This window comes from Cryptomeria japonica, chromosome 10, assembly GCF_030272615.1.
Source record: "Cryptomeria japonica chromosome 10, Sugi_1.0, whole genome shotgun sequence".
Taxonomy (NCBI): Eukaryota; Viridiplantae; Streptophyta; class Pinopsida; order Cupressales; family Cupressaceae; genus Cryptomeria; species Cryptomeria japonica.
Genome location: NC_081414.1, coordinates 498,178,495 through 498,203,136, shown reverse-complemented (window position 1 = coordinate 498,203,136; position 24,642 = coordinate 498,178,495).

The following is a 24,642-nucleotide window of genomic DNA, read 5'->3' as shown; positions in this document are numbered from 1 at the left end:
GCGTCCAAAACTCCACCAGTTCCTAGTCATACAGTAGCACTGGCCTCCATGTGCACCTCTCTCGAATCACTCGTGCATACTCCCCTGATCCACTAGGCAGTCCCTGCTATCGTCCAAACTGCCTCATCACTCTCCTCAGCACCTGTCTCTCCACATGATACGAGGTCCTCCCAATGAGGAATCGGGTCATAAATACATAGGGCAGTGCCTTTGCATCATCATCCCATGGCTCTCACTCTAGGTATGGTTGCCATATGATTGCATCTAGATCATCTAATGCCCGTCGCCACCACTCTAACTTCCCCAGGTGGGGCTAACTCATCATGCCGCTATACATAAACATATACAGTTGATCTATTGCGTGAAACCTCAGACTCACTAGTTGAGTCACGGGTAGGTGTTCCCAGTCCCAAATATGAAGCAATGTCACTCCCACTGCTAAGGAACCCCTCCCCCGGTAAACCACCTCATGCAACTCCAGGTAAAGGTGCGCCAGCATGTATGACCCCCAAGCAAATCGAGTCCCCTCAGTAATCATCATCTCGATCACCTGCCCCCACCCCACGGCCAAACCATGTGATCGCCTATCAGGACACAAAAGTCCTCCCACGATACCTAATAGAACTGCTGGTAGAGGCTCATATAACACAGCTATCTCCTCTTAGGCAATAGAGCCATCATCAATAAAAATATCCTCATCAAAAAACCTCTGAACTGCAAGGGTCCCCTAGGATCTGTCATATGTGACCAGCTCCCCTCGAATCGGAATTCACAGGATGCACCACACATCCTCTAGGGTCACTGTCATCTCCCCCTATGGCAAATGGAAGGTACACGACTCGCTGTGCCACCGCTCGGCTAACATTGTAATCAATTCGTGATTCATCCGAATCACGGGCATGTGCATCACCTCATACAATCCAGTCGTGACAATACAATCTATCTCCGCCTTTGTCAATCGATCCTGCAACCCCTGTGTTACAGGATGTCTCTCGCGTAACTGCAACATGCCTAGATCCTCCTGCACATAGACATTCATCAATCATCGTCAGTTGTTTTGTTTCAAACTTTCTTAAGTTTAAACCTAGACTATCAACAGATACTTTGATCAAGTATCTTCGGGTCTCAACAGGTAAGCAATTATGGCAACCTTGACTTCAACAAGCATTTTATCCTAAAAATGACCTAGGTCTCATCAGGCTGCTATGGTTCAAAACAACTCCCACTTCACATCGCCATCCATCCATCATTGGCATCGAGAGATTTTCTTCATCCAAATTGGGGCATCTATTTATCCTAAAACAAAAGCGCTAGTTTCTCAACAATAGCGCTACAACCCTAACAAAAACGCTCAATCAGCTATCCAACAATGCTCAAACTACACATGCACTAAAACAACTAAACAATAGCGCTCATTAAAATCAATCATGCTTAATTAAGCACTCAATAGCGCTTATTAATCAATAGCACCTAAAAATGCATACAATAGCGCTAAAACATTTCAAAAGCGCTCAAACAATAGGCCAATAGCGCCATTGCAGCACCATAGCACTAGTTAATTGAGCAATAGCGCCAAAACCATAGTTTCAACACTATTGCTCCGACTCAACTTGGACTCAGCAAACAGCCTATCAAAAATGCATAAAAATTCAAAATTCAAATTTGCATACCATTGGTCCGTAGTTGCCTGGCTGTTGGAACTGACAGACTGGCTCAAATCTGTGCTCTATAATCGGTACTGACATCCTGACTGTTGCTCGCTCCTCCAAAATGTCACTATCAGAGCTCTGGTTTCACATTGGTCGCGGTCACAAATGATCCTATTTCCATCCCTTTCACCCCATTTATACCCTTCGCCGTCACCATAACTTCCCCCCGCTCACCGCCGTGGTCCCCGTAAACTTCCTGAGCCCCCCATTTCTCCATTTGCCCCCCAATTTCTTCTATTTTTCACCCGTATTACTGACTCCTTCTCTTCTAACACCCTGCCAATTTTCATTCTTTTTCGAGAGATCGCCTGATTTTTTGAAATTTTTCGGCCCATCTCTCGAGGGGGCATACCACCCATTAAATTAATATTTTATGGGGCATTTCTTCACACCTATTTTTCTTTCTTTAAAACGACGCGATAAATCGCACCATCTCAAAGAAGGGCAAATGTAGTCACACAAATCTGTCCAGCTTAATTAAATAAATATTCGCTATTTATTTGATTAAAAATTCACTAGCCATCAGTTAATTAAATTAATATTTAATTAATTCATCTCCAAACATTCTCCTATTAATTAAATAAATTATTCAATTTATTTTACATAATTCATTAAACCAAATTCCAATCAATTAAATAAATAAAATCTATTTATTTAATTAAATCCCCCTTTTCTTCTTTTAAATAAAACATTTATTTAAATCATTATCCCCCCCCACTTGCATTTTCCTACAAATGCAACTTGCACACATTTATTGAAATAAATGAATTTTTATTTTAATAAAATCCTATTTTCCCTCACCCACCAAATCCAATTGCATTCCTAAATCCCCTTCTAGATTCTTCTAACCCCTTCCTAATTAGCCTAATCCATCCCCTAATTATTGTCACATTCCTAAGCAAAATGGAGTCACTTCTCAAAGACTTCAAAAAGTCTTTGAAAAGCATTTAATGCTTTGTGTGTTCAACAAATTAACCTCCAAAGTCTTCCAAGAGCACTAATGGCTCTTACATGACCATTTATGGCTCTTACATAACCATTTATGGTTATTTCAAACTCGTCTCCCCAAACATTTATTGCTTTGACCATGTTTATCCCTTTTTACATTTGCACAAGAGTTTATCCATTGGATAAAAGCTTTATTCTTTGAATAAAGAGTTTATTCATTCAACTAACCTTGACTTTAACTCCCAAGGTCATATCAAGCATTTAATGCTTATTCCCTCTCCTCTCAGCCTATCTCACATTAACACTTGTCATCCTGGGATTGGGTTGAAAGCCTTCACATGGATTTGAAATCATTCAATCCTGACCCTTGTTGAGATCTCTTAATCTCAACCATCAATTGCTCCATTTTTCCTATAAATAGAGCCCATTTCTTCATAATCTAGATCCTGAAAAACTTGTATGCATTTAACCTATAGGCATTTTAGAGAGCATTTAGCATAGCAAACTAAAATCTTGTTATTTTGGTTAAAATCAATCATTTTAATAGCATCTAGTATTTTAGCTTTTCATTTTGCATTTGGAGCACAATACTAAAATCTCAATCCTCCATAAGCATCCATAGTGCAAAAAGCTGCTAAGAGCTACACTATTTTGGAACTTGGAGAGGAGAGGAACAAGGGAGAAAGAACTAAGAGCATGCTAAGAGGCATTTGGAGATGCCTAATTATCTTTGTTTCATTTGTTAGATATATTAACATGATTTTAGTATCTCTTTTGATATGCCTATTTAGATTAGTTTTTGATTGACTAACACTAACGATTTCTTGTGTCTTGTGTTGTTTTTCATTTGCTAACCTTGTCCATTTAGCAACACATCATTATCATTAACCTACATCAATGCAACATTAACTCTTTGCAAGATCACATGAAACAACATGCACATAACCATAAAACTAAATTATGCAATCAGATAAATTCATTTAAATATGAAATTATCTCCAAACATACTCTTGGAAACATAACCACTCCCTAGGATATATTAACGTCACCACTTGACAACATCTAAACATAACACTTATCTAGAAGATCATAAGCTACCATGCATTTAACCAATTACTTTCCATGCAACTAGATTAACATACATATGCATAATCCATCACTTTGCATTTCCTGAAGTTCTTTTTAAAACACTAATAAAAAGTGTCTAAGTAGCATCTTGATTCATCAATCACATAACACATCATGACTCTAAATGCATTTATCCTTCTCCTTCATATAGGACTTGTTTATTTCCTTAATCGCAACCATTATTCATCTCATCAAGAATACTATCCATATTCATATGCAAGTTTTCCACAACAAGCACTAATTATCCTCCAAATAGGATACCATACTACTAAACAATTTCAAGAATCGTACTTAATATTATAAACATAATATGATCATTTAATCCCCTAAATCAACATAGTATCTCAATCCTAACATAATGAACATTTCTTCGATATGAATCAAATAACAAATCCTCATCTTATTACAAGATCATTGTTTCTATTTCATCAACCTAATACATAGGAGTACATAGAACAAGCACATAGTCTCTATTGATACATCACATCCTAAATTCTTAATATTACAAGTAACGTAAGTACATAATATTATTTCCTTTTATCATAATGCATCATAGATTTACTTAACCGTTTCACCCAGTATTCAAGCAACCACCACTATCCTTTCTATTATTCACTCCATAGGACAACGTAACAAGATACCAACTCTCAATGCAAATGCAACACACATGTATATAATCTATTTCATTTCATTCCCACATACAAATCTTATATCCATATTGCATAATGAACAACCAGTACATCAATGAATATTCTAAGAATATTTCTCCTACTCACTACATAAAGCCCTATTGCAATTTCATTTACAAGTACATAGAGATACCTAACTCAAAGACACATAATCTCTTTTATATATACAAATCATCATGGTACAATGTATTCTTTTCCATGTACATATAAATCAGCTCCAAAGAATAATCACACGAAGAATCCAATCCACACATGCTAACATCCAAGAAGAATATCCCAATGGAAGAAGGAATCAACCACCCAACCATGTGGAACCAAATAGGAACCACCCCCTGTGCTAAGAGATGAAAAATGTTCCAAACCACACTCAAGATCCAAGCTAACACCTAACAACCAAAGGATACAACAAGACTTCACAAGGCTCCAACGATAGAACAAGAACCAATAGAACACATGGCTGAAATCATCAATAAACCCTCCAGAGGAAAAATAAACAAAACAAGGCATATGGACAATGGATACATGCAGGGAAGAGTGTCATCACATGCCATCATCACAACAGAAGGGGCCAAGACTCACCCTGGTAGACATGTGGAACCATCTCAACTTTGGCGCCATTCAAGGGAGATTGATTTATCGCTCCAATGATCTTCCCAAGCTCATTGCGAGCATGCACGCTTCTAGGGCTATGAGGTGGGGCCAAAACCAATTATTATCTTTTTTAGTGAATTCCTAGATACCCAAACCCACTAATAAATTATTAAGGTTATCACTTGCAAGTATAAATAAACTCTTCATGTGGTTCCATCAAGTCTAGACCCCCTCCTAGAGGCCTAATGCTCAAGACCCTAGTCCACACATGCAAGAGCCAATTCTCCCTACCATGGAAAAAAACCATAGGGTACAAACACATAACCAATGAACATATAATAACATCATGAAGGCCCAAAGATGATACAAGGACAACCACAACAAACTGAGCACAAACTGAGCAAAGAGAACTCATAAACAATTCTCATAGAAAGAGGCCTTCACCAAGTCAACATCAAGAATAAGCCAATCATGAATAAAAACCATAAAAGAGATAAAAATACCATCAAATCCTCAACACCGAGATATAACACATTCCACTGGAGCCATAAAACCAATCCCTCAACAATGAGGCATTCTCCCTCTCACGAGAGCCACAAATCACATAAGAAACACCTCAATGGTAAGGCATGAACCCTCTTACCTGATCACAAGAAACATCATAGGGTATAAAAACACATCATAAGAAACTTTTAGAATTTCGATGCAGGCAACACAATCCTTTGGAGTACTTCTGCGGACCAAAAATACACAAAAAAGGCTAAAAAATTACTTTCCGAGACCCCTGGGATAGTTCAATGCCCTTGGTTCCTAGGTTAGCACCCTTGGTTTGTAGATTAGCACCCTTGGTAGGTACCCTAATGTTTTGGGTACTTATCATGGCATTCTTGGTTCACACCATAGCATTTCTGGTCCATACTATGGCATTTTTGGTCATTTTACTTGCATCTGCAGTTTCAGGACCTTAGCACCCATGGCATGCCTCTTAATGCCCCTAGTATGAAAGTGGCACTCCTAGGATGTATGGTGGCATTCCTGATATGTCCCATAGTGCCCATGGTAGATTCCATAGCATTTTTGGGAAAGGTGCATAGAACTAGTCCAATCTGAGACATAAGGCTTAGAAAAGGGCATAGGAAGACTAAGGGGTCCAAAACGACCCACATACTACACATAGAGGGTCTGAGACAACCATTATACACCAAGGACAACCAAAAACATACATTTCATACTCACTAGTAAAAGTTACTTAGGACATCCTTTCTCCTGCAGTGCCAAAACTAAGATTTTGGAAGCTAAATCAACAAGGGAGAGAAGGAACAAGTTGCAAACATCATACAAAGACTAAAAAAAACCCAACAAAGATCAATTACTATCTATGCAAGTGGTTGGAAGTGTCTGTACATTCAACAATGTAGTTACAAAGAGTCTTAGAGAGTTCTCAGCCCAAGGATAGAGGTCAAGACACCAAAATAGGTTCATAACAAAGGAGGATTAAGCAATCAATACAAGGACATATATAATTTCAATCTTAGATCAAGATTCAACATTCATAGGAGATAAAAACATAATCAATCACAAAGAATACACAATTGTGATTTCAACAATACTATATCCAGAAAATAGAAAACATTCGAATGCAATTCCCCCCAAGCAATGTTCTATCAAGAGAAATATAAACTTTTGCAAATCACAAATACATTCTCCCCAAGAAATCTTTTCAAAAAATGACAATCAATCTTTCCATGATCAAAATGATGAGTACTGGAAAGTGGAACCAACCTGAAAAAAGAAGAAACAAGTTGAAATCTGAGAGCGCAATCCAAAATCTAGCAAAGATCCTTCAACAATCCAATCCAAAACCAAAAGCAAAGTCTCCAAATTTCAAATCTTCAAGCTCCCAATTTTTTCCAACCCTTGTGAATACATAGGAAGTTGGATAAATACAAAAATTAAACTCAAAAACTATATTGCAAGCCGACCAATGAAAATATTTCAAAAACTATATAATTTACATAACTTCTATAGTTTCGAGGCATATATTATTTCCTCAATATAATTTATCTACCAATTAAAATTTCACCAATCATATGCAAGGGTAGGTAATATAAATACAATTGCAATTACCGACAATATACTTGTAAAAACACATTAAATAATGCTTCATTATTCAATATAATCAATTAATAAATTAAAAGGGTAAAGCCTTAGAAATAGGAACCCCAATTAAAAATATAAAATCAAATCACAAATAGCAATAAATAAATTAATAAAGTCAATAAATAAAAAATGAATAATAATTAATAATTAAATGAGGTTCAACAACAATAAATAAATAAATAAATAATAAATAGATTACTTTGACAATAAAACAAAATAATAAATAATACCAAGTAATTGATAATCCTCAAAAAAAAAAAATATTCAACATTAAAACAACACAAATAAATAATAAATCAATAATAGATAAACCATTAAATATTAAATAAACAAATTTGCATGCTTTTGAATCCTTGCTAGAATCGGTTCCCTCACAATTTGTGGATAAAGCCTTAGTGGTGCTTATGGGTTTACATTCTCTGCTCTCTTTTGGTTTTTTGGCTTTAGCTCCTCCGCGGTTAGAATCTCCCTTGCAGAGCATTCCTCCTTTGATCATGGATAGAGAGCCCCCTGTTGAGAGCTCAAGCTCTTGGTTTCAGAACTAACTATGTGTGCAGATATGTTGATGTCTTTTTTGATGCAGGGTTCTGATCGGTTGATATATCTTCATGGCAAGCTTACTCTACAGATTACTCCTCATAATTTTTTTTTTTGGATAATGATATGTATATCTTCGATAAGCCATGTAATGGGAGGGTGATCAATTTCAAATATGTAATTGGGTATATGGGGTTTTTTGGATAATGATATGTATATCTTTGAAAAGCTATGTAATGGGAGGGGGATCATAATCAAATATGTAATTGGGTTTATGGGATTTTAAATTTACTTTTTTGGGCCACAACCGGAGGTTTTCTTGCAGGTTCTTTCCTGCCGGTATGCCCTTTGAACCCGTTTGTATTTTCAAAATTCAAAATTAATAAAATATAGTTTAGTGGCTTGCCCACTTTTATCAAAAAAAAAAAAATATTAAATAAACAAATCATTAAAATAATTAAATCTTATCAATCATCAATTAAATAAATAACCACCAATAAATAGATAATCGATGATTAAAAATACACCATGATCAAATCAATAAACCCATTAAATAAATCCTAATTGGATAATTAAAATCTCAGAATAAAATCATGACCCAAAATAATTAAATAAATATCTACAATCTAACAATTAAACAATTACACATTAATCACATAAACATCGACTCTAATCCACTTATGCCAAGGGAATGAACTCAATACAAGACCCTAACCACAAATTGTGATGTGGCACAACCGACAAGGTACACATCTTAGACCTAGAGTGTGTGAGGGAAACTTTGTTATCTCCGTCAACTTGTCATTGGGATAAAGACATGTTCAAACCTGTGGAGCCAAGTGGAGTCGATGTCTGGTACCTGCAAACTTACATCAAAGACCAACACAACATATATGATACATATTCTTAAATAGACAAGAGATAGAGAATCGCGACGACATATCCTTCTCGCAATGAGTGATATGACATTGTCTCTACTCATGAAGATAGTCACACACATCAATACATCAAATGAAACTATAACTACCAAATAGGGGTTAGAACCATTATATCAGCATAGAATCAACATATCATTATAGGATCATCTTTTCATCATAGAACGTCAAATGCATATAATCCATCAATGTAACTGCATCCATAAAAAGATATAGAATGTATCATCCATCATGTGAATCATCAAATATCATGTCCAAATAAGCATCTAGCAATATCAATATCAAAGAAATAAAGTCATGAGAAGCATCAAAACTTCATCCATATGTCTAAATAGGCCATGAACCAAAATGTGAAACTAGGAGAGGCCCTACACAAACTGAGACCCTAAGATGCAGAACTGCCAAAAGATGCCCAAAAACACAGAGGACCAAGGTGCTAGGTGCCCTGGTCTCAGAAGAATGACACTTTATTTTGGATCTAGACCCGTCCCTGCAGATTATGGCTTTCTCAAAGTTTGTCACTTCATCGGATTTCTGTACCTGCACTTGCAATGTGAAAAATGGTGTTTGGGTGGCTATATAGGGTTTTGCCTTAGTCAAACCCCTTGTTTTGGTGATTTCCACCTCCACAAATAGTTGATGCAATATTGGAATGTGTGTGTGCCCTATAATCTTATGTGTTTGTAAGATCCTAATGAGCTAGAATGTAAATTAGAGTTCTTCCCTATGTTTTGAGTACAAACCCTAAATGAACATAATGTAAATGAGAATGCTTGAAATCACAAATGCAATAATGGATCTAAAGCAATGGTGTAAATCTGAAAACAAGTGTTGTGAAACTCATATAGAGATATGAAAATAACATAAAATCATACCAAACCCTAAAGGAGAGGTACAAGACAATCAATAGTTAGTGATATTCTATTATTCTCCAATATCTCCAAATCTTCAATTGATGATGAAAATGATTGATGAAGACTTGATGAATTCTTGATTTGTTAATTGAAGACTTCACATAAAACTATACTTTCACTTCACAAGAGGCTCCTTTAATTGCTAGATTTGTTGGATCCTCAAATGAGGAAAGGAAAGGTTATATATGTGAAAACCTAACTTTGTTTTTTATCATAGGCTAACCTAGAATTGATTAAATTTTGCACAAAGTTAGATTTAAACATTATAATACTGCCAAAACATGATCCCAAAATTCGGGGAGAAAAAGTTGGGACCATGGTGAATCACCATGGTCCGACCGACTTTTTTCCAAATTTTTAGGGATACAAGGTATCATGATTACAAAGTAAACCCCAACTCGGTGTGACAATTTAAGGTGTTTAGATATGCGAAATCGGGCCTTGAAGGTCAAAATATGACCTAATTAGGACTTTAATGAATGAATTAATTAAAATGATAAAATAAAAAGGGGCACACCTGGGGTTAAGGGCCCAATTTTATGATATGTGTAGAGATAAAAGAGGACTTTAGATTTAATTAAATTAATTTATTAAATTCTTAAAGGGAATTTAAAATGTAAAATGCAACACACTAGGGTAGGTGCTAACCTAAGTGTGAAATTGCACCACCCAATTAAGGGTGTACAATTTACAACGCTACAAGTTTCAATTATATTTTTAAAATGAGGTTCAAATAATGATTATAAATAAGAATGGAATGAGTTTCCTTAAAACATCAAGAGGCTTAAGACAAGAAGAACCCAAATCACCTTTCATTTTTATAATAATAGTTAAATATTTAGGTATATTCATTAAGGTTACTCAAAGAAAAAAGTTTGGAAAGGAAAAAAGGTAAGTAGAAATGTAAGACTCATATCACACTAATAATTTTCTCACAATATGATCTTTTTTGTGGAAGACTTACTAAAATATGGAAAATAAATTAATGTAATCTTGTCAATATACTTAATGAATTTAGGTAAGTTATTGAACAAAGGTAAATCTAAAGTATTCTTCTTTAATACCTAGCATAATAGAAAAGAAAAATCACTTTTCAATTGGGATTCAAAATCGATAGGCTTATGTAGCATCATAAATTGTACCCCCTTACAATTTCGAGTATGTTTACGACTCTCACCTTAGCGCCTGCATCTCCATGCTTGACATAGACCTATTTAGCCCCCCTACCATACAATAATGGCTGATGCCCTCCTAAATGGCACAAGGTTAGCAAATGATAAACAACACCAAAGACACAAACCGTTAGTGTTAGTCAATCAAAAACTAATCTAAAAAGGCATACCAAGAGAGACACTAAAAGCATGCTAATGTATCTAACAAACGAAACAAATATTATGAGGCATCTCCAACTGCCTCTTAGCATGGCCTTAGCTCTTTCTCCCTTGTTCCTCTCCTCTCCAAGTTCCAAAATAGTGTAGCTCTCAGTAGCTTTTTGCACTATGGATGCTTATGGAGGATTGAGATTGTAATATAGCTCCAACTATGAAATGAAAAGTTAATGCTATGCTATTGATGCTAAACTGATATATTTTAACCAAATAACAAGATATTAGATGATTATGCTAAAATGCTCTCTTAAAATGCCTATAGCTTAAATGCATGCAAGTTTTCAGGATCTGGATTATGAAGAAATGGGCTCTATTTATAAGGAAAATGGAGCAATGGATGGTTGAGATTGAGCAATTTCAACAAGGGTCAGGATTGAATGATTTCAAATCCATGTGAGGGCTTTCAACCCAATCCCAGGATGACAAGTGTCAATGTGAGATAGGTTGAGAGGAGAGGGAATAAACATTAAATGCCTGATATGACCTTGGGATTTTAGAGTCAAGGTTGGTTGAATGAATAAAATCTTTATTCAAAGAATAAAGCTTTTATCCAATGGATAAACTCTTGTGCAAATGTGAAATGGATGAATATGGTCAAAACAATAAATGTTTGGGGGGACAAGTTTGAAATAACCATAAATGGTTATGTAAGAACCATAAATGGTCATGTAAGAGCCATTAGTGGTCTTGGAAGACTTTGGGGGTTAATTTGTTGAACACACAAAGCATTAAATGCTTTTCAAAGACTTTAGAGTCTTTGAGAAGTGACTCCATTTTGCTTAGGAATGTGACAATAATTAGGGGATGGATTAGGCTAATTAGGAAGGGGTTAGAAGAATCTAGAAGGGGATTAGATTTTGCAAGTGGATTTGGTGGGTGAAGGAAAATAGGATTTTATTAAAATAAAAATTCATTTATTTCAATAAATGTGTGCAAGTTGCATTTGTAGGAAAATGCAAGTGGGGTGGAGAAAATGATTTAAATAAATGTTTTTATTTAATTTATTTAAAAGAGGAAAAAGGGGATTTAATTAAATAAATAGGTTTTATTTAATTAATTGATTGGAATTTGATTTAATGAATTAATTAAAATAAATTGAATAATTTATTTAATTAATAGAAGAATGTTTGGGGATGAATTAATTAAATATTAATTTAATTAACTGGTGGCTAGTGCATTTTTAATCAAATAAATAGCAAATATTTATTTAGTTAAGCTGGACATATTTGTGTGACTACAATGGCCATATTATATTATTTCATCTTGTTGGACCCTTAACCCTAGCCCAATTATGGGGTAGGACCAGGGCGTGGTACCTTGGTCCTCACCAAGACCATGACACTAGGCCATGGTTCTCCCTAATTGGTGCCCAATTTAAAACGTTTTCCCTATCCAAAATTTGGGTAGGAATCCCCTCCCCGTGTCGGCCTATGTTGGAAAATTAACATAATTAACATCGGGAAAGTGCATAAGGAGGCTTCCCCTTCTCATTTGGATATAAGAGGCATACGTGGATAATTGGGAGCATTATTTTAAATTCCCTTTAAGAATCTAAAGTCTTCTTTTATCATTCCACATATCATAAAATTGGGCACTTTACCCTAAGTGTGCCCCTTTTTATTCTTTCAATTAATTATTTCATCAAAAGCCCTAATTATGTCCTATTTCGATCTTCAACGCCCAATTTTGCATACCTAAACATCTTTAATCATCACACCCACTTGGGATTCTGGGAATCACCTTATAATCACAATACCTTGCATCCCTAAATTTTTTGAAAGAAGTTGGTCGAACCAATGTGAACCACATCGGTCCCTACTTTTTCTCCCCAAATTTCAGGATCATGATTTGGTGATATTATAATGTGAAATATCCCCCTAGGGATATTAATTCCATAATTTTGAACAACGAACCACATAAATACATGATACCATTTGCATGTAATTGATTTTTCAATTAATCCAACAAATTACATTGAAAATCATTAAATTTTAGATTGAAACAAAATTTCTAAAATTTAGATATGAATATAGCCTCAAATATTTAATAGAACAACAACAACAAAATTTAATCATAGGCACATAACTTATAGTCTGATTGGATAACCGATAAATAAATATTTAAGCACAAAATGAGTCACCTGCGTGATAACTCCAATTGACAATGGATTTTTGTCCACTAGCTCCAAGCTCGAGGGTTTGCGTCCTCAAACCTGCTGAAATCTAGAGCTTCCCAAAAACTCTCCAAGAGAACCAATTTCTGAATGTAAAACCAAGCATCTCGAATGAGCCTCCCAATGTTCTTTTAAAGCACAACCCTATGACTCTTCATTCGCCCACTGCTTGTCTCTTGGAATTCCCTTCTATTAATTAAGTGACTTAACTTTATAATTTGATGTTGACATAAAAAGTCACTTTAATCTTCTTAAATAAATAATTAAATTAAGTTGTCTTTAAAGTTATTATGTTTAGACAACTTAAAATTAATTATTTAATGGATTGTCCTAATGTCCCAAAAAGGGGACATTATAGTCCTCCCTCCTTAAAGATTACTTGTCCTCAAGCAATCATGAATCTGCGTACTAATGCCAGGATCCCAAACCATCCTTAGGAACACTATTCTACTAATCCATTGTGCCACGCTGATTAAAACATCTGCATACCCATGGTGAAGCAGTATATCTTAGTCCACAAGAGTCAATGCACCAAATATGTCACTGCCTAGATCTCATATCAATATGTAGAACCTTATATAAGCAATGAAGGAGTTTGTCAACCAATAACCCTGAGAGAACCATCCATGCATCTAAGACAACCAGATAAAATGAATATGTACCCTGTCATGCCTATTAACCAACATGAAAGGATACCAAATCTCGCTTCCATAACTCTGATCAGCAACGCAAATGATTAACATGTCTTCAAACCAATGTCAATCAAAGAAAAACAACCCATGCTCCATCTCTATCCAAAATAAGCACCCCTCAACACTCTGAAACCATTGAATCATTGATGTATTCAATGAAAAATTAGGAAATGCTACGTGATCCCAACTAGAACAACCACTAGTCCATAAGAAATCAAAGAGTATGAAGTTGCCAAGCAACAAATATACTGCTACCCTATCAAGAGAAATATATGATAGTCTCAAGAATGAGGTGTGTATGTCATCACTATCATGAAAATGATCAACTTCCTCAATTGGAAACTCTGGATTAAGCAACTCATGTCTCTTATCATCAAAAGAATGGTAGATATCAGCTATAACAAAAGACATAGACTCAATCCCATCATCAAAATTACCATGTACCATACTTGTCTCATGTAGTCCATCAATAATAGAAGTTACACCATTGCTTTCTTCATGATTATTAGTGGCAATATGAAGAGAAAGGTGAAGTATATTACTGTTGTCATGCAAATTAGAATTATTGTCATGTTTTTGAGTCATGTTTTGGGCCTCTTTTAGTGCATCAACATTCCAAATTTCTTGACCAATACTTGTAACCTTGGCTTCAAGAGTATTCCCAAGTGTAAGAGCTGCAATATCAAGGGGAGGATGTAGAATACCGTTGTTCCAAATCAGACCTTTGGAATCCTCTTCTTTGCTTCCATTAGGATCATCAAATTTTATTTCATCTTTACCAAGTGCATAGATCCTTTCTACAAATTGCATAATTTATGTGGTTCTACTACTCATTTTCTTTTCCATAGAAGTGACTACAAGAGTTGATTGATCCTCTGCTTTGTATAATGCACCATGAGCCATACTTAACTGCAAGCACAAGTCATCAACTTCTTTTTTCTTGTCTTCAACAAACTTGATCACAAGATCCCTATCCTTGAGAAAATGCAAGTAATTAGATTTCATTGTTTCTAAGGCCTCTTTGATTGTGGAAAGATGAGAACTAGTGACTCCACTTGCAACTCCCTTTTGTCTTTCTTTAATTTGGGTTTTCCAAATGAGGTCTTCAAAGTATTTATGAGCGTTATCTACCCTTGTTAAAACTTGTACAACTCTCTCCTCTGTGACCAACAATATCTCCTTCAAATATTGCATTGCTAAAGGCTCTTGTTCAAATTCATCTAAGGTACATGAGATGTCACAAGTTAAATTGTCTGATTGGTTATCAATTGTAGATACATTATCAAACTCAACTATCTCACTATATGATGGCATTCACTCTTCATGAAGCTCTACTGGAGCCGCATTTTGATCATAAATGGATTCATCAAGGAAATTTTTCTCCTCACATATTGTATCAATAATAATCTGCAAATCACCAACAAAGAGTTTTGTATACCTCTCACCTGTAGCAACTGATTCTTCCTCCATAACAACATCCTTAGCTTCTTGGAAACAATCATCTTGTTTTCTTCCAGCATGCCCAATATTAGGTGTAAAGGTTTCATCTTTATCCTCATGAATAAAGACACTATTCTCACCTGCATTTTTGCCCTCATCACCACTTGGTTGCAATTTATAATGCCTCGCTATGAGGCCCAGAGGACAAAACAAATAAAACAATGAAAATGCGAATAATTTTTTTTGTTATTAAAAGTTAAACCATACAATTGAATTGAGAAACATGGTAAGGAAAAGATGTACAAATACTAACTAGCAAAAGTCCTCAAGGCCCCACAACGATGTTATTCAAGGATAACAATAATGATACATACATGTGTGTGTGAAAAATGGATTTGTATCTGAATACACAACACTTCAATTAAGTCATTAGATGCATGGTTAGTAAATCAATAATCAATAATGAACAATAAACCATTACAAAGCGGCCTATTTCCTTCTAGCAGATGTGAGTTTAGTTTTGCTCTCAGATTTTCATATGCAACACCAGTGACTAGATGACACCTAAATGAAGGATTTAATCTATATGAGTATGAAATTGAGCTAAATGGATGCAAGATTAAGCTAGATATGCATGATTAATCTAACATGATTTAAGCAATATTAAGCTAGATATACATGATTAATCTAACATGATTTAAGCAATATTAAGCAAGATGATTTAAAAAATATGCAATAACTAATATGTAATATCTCAATGCACAAATATCAATAAGTCTAGAGCAAAAACAACATTATAACAATAATCTCCAGGTTCTTTTTTATGAGAGGTGAGGGCTTGGATTTATAGAAAATCCATAGAGACAATGGTCAAGATCGATCAACGATGAGCGGCAGAGTTTCTCCAAGAGGAAGCACAATCCAGGTGAATTGATGTGATTGGTTGATTTTCTCAGCTTTAAAGAAAATTTGAACTAATTTTAAGATAAAATCAGAAAAACTGATTTCTTTCATATTTCATATTTTGATATTCAATTTTGATTTTTAATTGATTTAATTGATTTTTTGAGATATTTTAATTTAATTCCATTTTGATTTCTTTTCTCAATTTTAAATTCTTTTTCAATTTAATTCCTTTTTCCTAATTAATTCTTTTTTGATGTTTTTAATGGGAAATTGATTTATTAATTAAATATACTAGGATATTTAATTGAATAAATAGGATAATTTATTAAAATGATTTACTTGGAATGATTAATTAATTAAATGATTATTTAATTAATATTGAGTGATTTATTTGCCATGTGACATTGATGACTGAGAATTAATTAATTAGGTGCTCATGATTGATTTAATTTGCCTTTGGTTAGGACCTTGGTGATGAAATCGAGATTAGGGGCCTATGGTTCAGATGACCATTTTTAGGGTATTACATTTGCCCCTCTTTGAATTGATGTTAGAGAAACTAATTGATTCAAAGAAAATTTAATGTCAAACAAATTATCAGTTCTGAACTTGATGGATCACAAACTGATGAAGAGCGAGATGTTCAACTTGATTTGAAGCGATGAAGTTGATTAAAGAGACATCGGTCTTTAACTTGATTGAACTAGGACTGATAAAGAGCGAGATACCGATCTTAAACTTGATTGATCAAGAAATGAGTATCGATCTAGAACTTGATTGAACTAGATTGAGCGTAGAGATGAAACCGATTCCAAACTTGATTGAACAAGAATCGATTAGAGAAAATGTCCAGCTTGATTTGATGTGATGAAATTGAACACCTATTTGAATTGAGCATGATTCAGAGGAAGACAATATCAGCTTGATTTGGTGCGATGAAATTGATATGCCCCTACAGATTGATTCGATTTTGAAGAACAATAGGGTTTGTTTGATTAGTTTTTGATTAAAAACATTTCTGCTCAACTTAGATGAAGATTTGAAAAAAAAATCTTGACTTTTTGATAATGATGACGCAATGATGATGATGATGCCCCCTCGAGAGCGAAATCAAAAGATGTCGAGGTTACAACGATTTTAGGCAAGTTTTGAAAAGATAAAAAGATTTGGTGATGATAATTGGAGCACACAGATTGATGTAAGAATTAATTTGAGATCAGAATTGATTTGAGTGCAAAATGATTTGAAAAAGAGATCGGAAGACGAAAGTGCTAAGTTGTCAAAGTTGTGAAATGTCGACTAGAAAATTGATGTCAAATTTTGATTTTGATCTCAAAAATGGACTCAGGACAGTCGATTTAGTCAAGGGTACAAATTTTATGTCCATCGAAACAAGTTTGAAAATTAGGGTTTGGGCTATATAAGGGGTTCAATGTGTCTTTGTCAATTCATTTTTACCTCTCAAAGTTCAAAATTTGAAAAACCTCCTATGAAGAAAAATGGCAATGCTGATTCAAGAGCATCGATTCAAGCGCCAAAGATGACATAACCGACCTCGAAACTATCCTCCAACAGTAAGCGATCGATCTTAAGCCTTGTGCATTTCTCATTTTTTGAATTTTTGTTGAATTTTTCATTTTTAATTTCATGTTAAGTTGGCATGTGTCGATTTATCATTCAATCTCATACTGTTTCTCATACGAGTATCTGGAAATTTTGTTTTATCATATGGTCATGTAGGGTTTTTCGCATGGTGTCTACCCTTGTATCATACGAGTATGTTCTTCATAGACCATTTAATCATGTTGCATGTTACCAATTATCGTATGAGAGTGTTTACTCATGCGGCTTGTAATGTTTTGTCATACGAGTTGCTGCTTGACTGTGGTACCTCGTATGGGAAACAACAAGTATTTTTGAAGGTCCAAACATCAATTTTGGATTTTCAATGTTGTAAATTTGGATTCTTTAGCTTGTTTAACACATTCTTAGCACAAATTCGACCGCGTACTGACAACTTTTTTGTTTAATTTTGCAGATTCAGTTGCTGGATATACAGTTTCGGTGCACATATCTGCTGACTATGAGATTGGTGCATGACTTATCAGACGCACACAGAGGTCACATTGGGTTGTGCGGATTCGTATACTTGTTACAGATGTTGGATATCCATGTGAATCATGGTTTGTTGACTGCATTGGTTGAGTGTTTCCATTCTAAGCATAACACATTTCATTTGCTAGTTGGAGAGATGACGATCACTCTTGAGGATATTTACATGATTTTGAGGATTCCTTTTGTTGGAGATAAGCTAGATTATGATTCGACTCCATGAACGGGAATTGAGGCTCATAGATGCATTTTCCATGATCACACTATCCTTGATCGTGCTATCAATTGGGATGATTTGTTGAGTAGGTATGGTGCAAAGTACCCTCTTGCTTGCATTTTGGCTAGCATGATTAAATGAACCCTAGTTATACTATAGATAAATTGAGATGGGAAGCAAGGAGACGTGAACCTCTTGGGATTAAATCACATAATTGTAAATGAATCCTAAGTCCTTTGGTAGTTATGTCCAATAATTGGGAATCAAGCAAAGTAAAGTCACAACTAGTTCCTTATGGGAAAACAATCTTGAAAGGACTAAGTAAATGGTGAAGAGAGTAGAGATGGTTTGGGAATCACACATAATCCCTACTAAAGTACAAGGAGTGTAGAAGAATCATGATCTAATAATCAGGTAACGAGTAACTTATATGTATTCAGAACCTAAAGAGAAAGTGCAACCCAATCATGACTAGTAACTAGATACAGGTCAGTTTGGAACATTTTACTACTTTGGTACAACCGCAGGAGGTTTGCAAAATTATGGCACTTAAGTGTGAAAGTATGCAGAACATTAGGTATGGACAAGACAACATACAAACTGTATAAGGAATATGGAAGGACAGTATAGCAGTATTATAGTACCAACGTTTTAAAGAGAATTAGTTGGTAGTGTAATATGTTGTTCTAATGCAAGGATTTATGAGTACAATGCTAAGGAGCCTATTTATGTGGTTAGCTAAGGAAGAACTTGAAAATTATGGGAGTCTTAAGACATTGGTAATTATGGTACACCTTTATGTTATGCAGTAATAGGATAGCTTGATATTATGATTATAAGGTGATTTTATGGGATTGAAGGTAATTGAAAAATGCTTATGTCGTGGTAAGCTAGCAAGTAAATATATAAGAAGCAAGATGGAAAATGGTAATTTCTTTTTTATCAAAATTCAATTAAAAGGAGGGTGTTGGTTTATATACTTGTCACTTCTTAAGTGCGGACCCCCCTTGTTCTCATAGTTGCATAAGTGGAGTAGGTAAGAATAAGTCAAATCTTCATGTCATTAGAGGATACACATGGCATGTGTGATAGCAGGGAATTAGTTGTCAAGCATTAATGATTGTACTTAGCGATTATTCCACCCTTGGTTTGTTCTTAACCATAATTGTCAGTAATTTTGTATCATGCTCCTACTTGATGGGAGCAAATCGATACTTAGATACGAAGATGTAAGGAGATAGTGAAGGGTTCTATGAAAACAAAGATGTCACTAGTAAATTATATGATTGCATTCTACAACTCCTAAGTTGTTCTAAGTTTACAAGTATCGATGCATGAGTTACCATGTATCATTGAACCAAAGATTTAACATATTAAGATATTTAATGGAAATCCAAGAAGAATGGACGAAGGATGGTAGAATTAGTGCATCCATCGATTAGAATATAGCTATGGTTGTTTATAATCCTAAGTGGATAGCGGTTTTAATTGGAAAGTGTTGCTTGTAATAGTAGTCACGTGGATGTAAATGGAACATGATCTATATAAAGATTGTAATCTCTTGTGTATAAGATAGTGTATGATAACAAAGAAATGTAAATAATCTGACAACCTTAAGAGTCTAATAATCACTCCTTTAACACACTCAGGACGTGTGATCTTGGGTGATGTTTTGCGGTTACTCCCTATAGTGTGGCTAAAATGGTCACCTTGTTTTGAGTTGGATTTCGATGGTGTTTTGACCGTCTTTTGAATAGTGTATTGTGACCTAGGGGCTAGTACTTTCTTCAATATTTCTTATGATGGAATGACCACTAAATTTCTATCCTTTTCATTAAGGCTTTGGCACTTACCATGTTGCTAATTTTAATATTTTATTCGGTTGTCGACATTTTTCTTATTTCTTATTGGACTTGGCAAATTTAACTTTTACTTCTATCTTTTAAGGTGTCAAGTGGTCATTTTGAATGTTTGATTTAGCTATCCCTAGTAATGTGATCAGTGTAATGTCTATCATGTTTATTGAACGTATGATAGAGTGTCAAGGGGAATATCGCAAGGAGTGAAGTTATGCGAAGGGATAAATAATAAGTATTATATCAAATTAAGATAACTGAAAGTGTACCCTCTATGATGGAACTCTTTTTCTATTAATCTAAGTAGGAAAATTAATAACAAAAAGTGTGATCTAGACCTAGTAAATTGGGTAAGCTAATAAATTGCAGACTCTTTGTGTTGGCACATGCATGGAGATGATTACATGGATGCTAACTAAATTAAGTGTAATTATTTCTATCACTCTCTTAGAATGGGATTGTTGTATACCTTAATATTTGGGGTTGTGAATGATGTGACCTATATAGCTTAAACCTTTATGCCTAGATGTCTAAATATTGTAAGCCCTAGAGGTAGAAAACTACCCTATTTATGGGCAGATTTGAAGAAATCAAACTTGAATATACCTTGTTGCCTTATGATGTGGAAGAAATCATGCACATAGGGTGGTTTAACAAATATGTAATTAACACCCTTATGAGGCACCTTGATGTAAAATAGGCAGATTCACTTTGGATAAAGTAAGTTATGATGTCAATTTTCTTTGTTAACATGCAAAGGATGAGAATTTCAGTAGGATAAACATGTTTTGAACAAATCCTTAACGAAATATGACTCCTAGAAATTGAATAAGTGAACTAGTATGTGTAACCTAGATAATGGAAGATGATGTGTTGCATTGATATGATTTGGATGGTGCATTAACTTAAAGTAATTATGGAATATGTAAAGTAGAACTTGTAAACACCTACTTGAGATTGAAGGAAAATGTTAAAAAATGCTAAGATAAGTACCATATGGAGGTGATAGCTGTTATGATAGTAGGTTTCTTTTAGTATTTCATCTTCCAAGTAGGCAAGACAATATTTAGAGTAATTTAGAATAATTGTTGGGAATGTTATGTCCCTATCTTCGTATCCTAGTCATGCGACTTGCAGGAGTAAGTCAAACCCTAGGGGGGAGGATTTAGAGCCCCTCCCCGATCAAGCTCTGGTTAACCTAGTTTGACCATGGTCGACCTTGTTAATAGTTTGCATGGATGATTGGTACACTATGTAATGTTGCTATGATTCAATAGGATGGGCTATGTTAGATGGATAAACTAGTAAATGTTGACTCCTTGGGGGATAATTAGACGTAATTTTCTTGTGTATCATATATATGTTAGGAGTTTGGGGTCCTATCCTGAACCCATCATAAGAATATCTTTCATTTTTGTTATGGACTTATCTTTCAAGATATAACCTTGATACATCACGGTCATGAGACCCTTTTGGCATAGGATCCTCGGGAGACTAATGGATAAGATGTAATTCTACATTATGATTGATTTCAGTACTTAGATTGATGATGTTGTGATTAATTGTGCATGCCTAGCTAGCAATTGTTTTATATGATTTTATTGGTGTTGCAAATTAATAGATGGCCGCATGAAAATTATTGAGAAAAGTAATTGAACCATGTTATCGAATCATTTCACCTTGCATTGCATATTTTGATGCATTATGGATTTAGATTCTATAAGATCCAATGATTGGATAACATTGATATGATGTATGCCATTTAATTTTGAATTGCAATACTTCATTATGATGTTAAAAAACATGGAGGCATGCCTTATGAATGACTGAATTTCAGGATGATTATGATGATGCCATTGAGTAAATTATTTCATGTAGATAATATTGGATAATTGATAATTTGATTGTTATGATGTAAATTGTATGCAAAGTGTCTGATTTGTACTCTTTTCATATATTAATATTGCATGTGATTATTTGTGATTACTAATGTGCAAAGTGAGATGTGAAGGAAAACTAATCCATGTGACCATGGAACTATTCAGAGAATCAAGCTAAACCTATGTGTGTTTGTGAAGCTAAGGGTTGTCTATTTGGAGAGACAACACCTCATATGCAATGTGTTTATATTTGTAAATGTAAATGCTTGAATATGTGTTTAATTTGTATTTGTTAATTTGGTTAATTCCAAAAAGGGACATGCCATGAGTTTTATAGTATTGTATATTTTTATGGTGTCACTTGCCACTTGTGTTGTGAAGTGAGTTGGAAATGACATGTCCTTTGGAGGGAATTTGTATAACCAATGCATTATTGAAAATATCTTAGTGTGGTCCCAATAGAGTCTTGGTTAGAGAGCCATTAGAATGGTCAACTCAATTTTGACCCGTAGACAAACTTCAGGTGAGTTTCTAGAGGGTCAAACTAGCTCCTAAGGTTAGGTTTAGGGTATTTTTGAAGGCCCATATGTTATACCAATGGGTAAAAGTCAATTTTAACCATGTGACCACTCACATGTGACTGTCAAGTCACCTCAAAAGTGAGTTTTCCAGGATGGACAAAAATTCAACTTTTGGGGATTTCTCCTTGGTTAGACAACCTTCCATTTGAGTGATAGTTGCTCTTCCCCACTTTCTCTTACTTTTCAGTTTCCATTTTTAGAGACCAAGTAAGAGGTTGGGAAGACCAACCTATGAGATCTCACCCTTTCCAAGGAAGTTGGAAAGTGTGAGGAGAGCCTACTTAGGGAAGGGATTCAAACTTAGGATTTTGATCACCCACTCTCCAATCGTGGAGACTTAGAGTTGTTGTTGAAATTTTGGATTTAGAAGTTGCATTTGTTGTTTTGGGAAGAAAAGACTAGTGGATTGGATAAATCTCCTTCAACCATTCCTCATACATTTTTGCAGGATCAAAGGTTGGTAGTGTTCTTCCATGCATTATGAATACTATTGTTAAATGAGAAGGAAAATTGTTTTTGTAATTAGCTTTTGTTGTTTATGTGCTATGTGGTGTTGGTTGTTAAAATCTTCTTGTGTTTGTCCTTGTGACCTTTGTGATTATTTTTTGTTATGGGTGTTTCAAGGCCATACTCACCCTTGGGAGGTTGGAGTAGCCTTGGGGTGAAGGGTTGCTTGACAACCTAAGAGTGTAGAGATTCTCTTCTTGGAAGAGAGAGATAGGCAAGGGTTATGAGACCCTTGCTGCATTGTTTTTATGCTTATGCAAAAGGGGGTCATAAGGGGAGATATGGGATTGTAAGCCATGGGGGACATAAGGTTTGTTTTGGGTCAAGTACATGACCTTGAGTTGGCTATACTTTGGTAGCCTTGTGAAGGCATTTGTTCCTCTTTCTTGCAGATCTCCTCTAAGTGCTTGGTCCACCTTCACCCCACAAAGTTAGTCACATAGTGGCAATGTAAATCCTTGGGTTGGGAGCGTATGTGTTGTTTAAGTCTTTCTTGCATATGTGGTTGAGATTGTTTGTAACCCATTTAGTCTTGGTTCTCCTACCTCGGGGGTGGCTTCTTTTAAGCCTAGGTTGGGAGGTGAGCCTCCATGGTCACAACCTATTAGTTTTATTTGCAGTTTTTTCCTTGGATTAAAGGATGGAGACAAGCCAAGTTCATGTGAAAAGTCTCCTATTAGATTTATTTGGAATTATAATAAAAATGTATTGTAACAAGTCCTTATTCTTGTAAAGCAAAAGAGAGGCTTGAAATTGTAATTTTGTTATTATTGTAGAGTGGATTCAAAAATAAAAGAATGTATATTTACCTTTGTTTTATATTCATTATAAGGAAATCAAAGAAGCATTTAAATAGTATTCCTAGATTGTTTATTTATTATCATGAAATAGAATAGGAAATCTAAACTTATTTTCAACTATAATGTCTATTGAAAAGAAGAAAAAAATAAAAAAAAAAGTAAAGAGTAGATATACAATTAAATAAAATACAGTTATATCTCTCTACTCAATTTTATGGTAAAAACTTGCTTAGTATAAAATCTAGCATGCAGTGTGGAATAAAGTTACTTTCACTTCAATTATTTAATCTAATCATTTTATGGATGTGTAGTATGTTAGTTGTAAAGTTGTTAATAGAAAGGAATTTTATATCATAATGTAGATTAAATAGAATATATATATATATATATATATATATATATATATATATATCTACACACACACACACACACACACACATAATAAAATAAGGTTTCATTAAGAAAAATGAATCAGATCG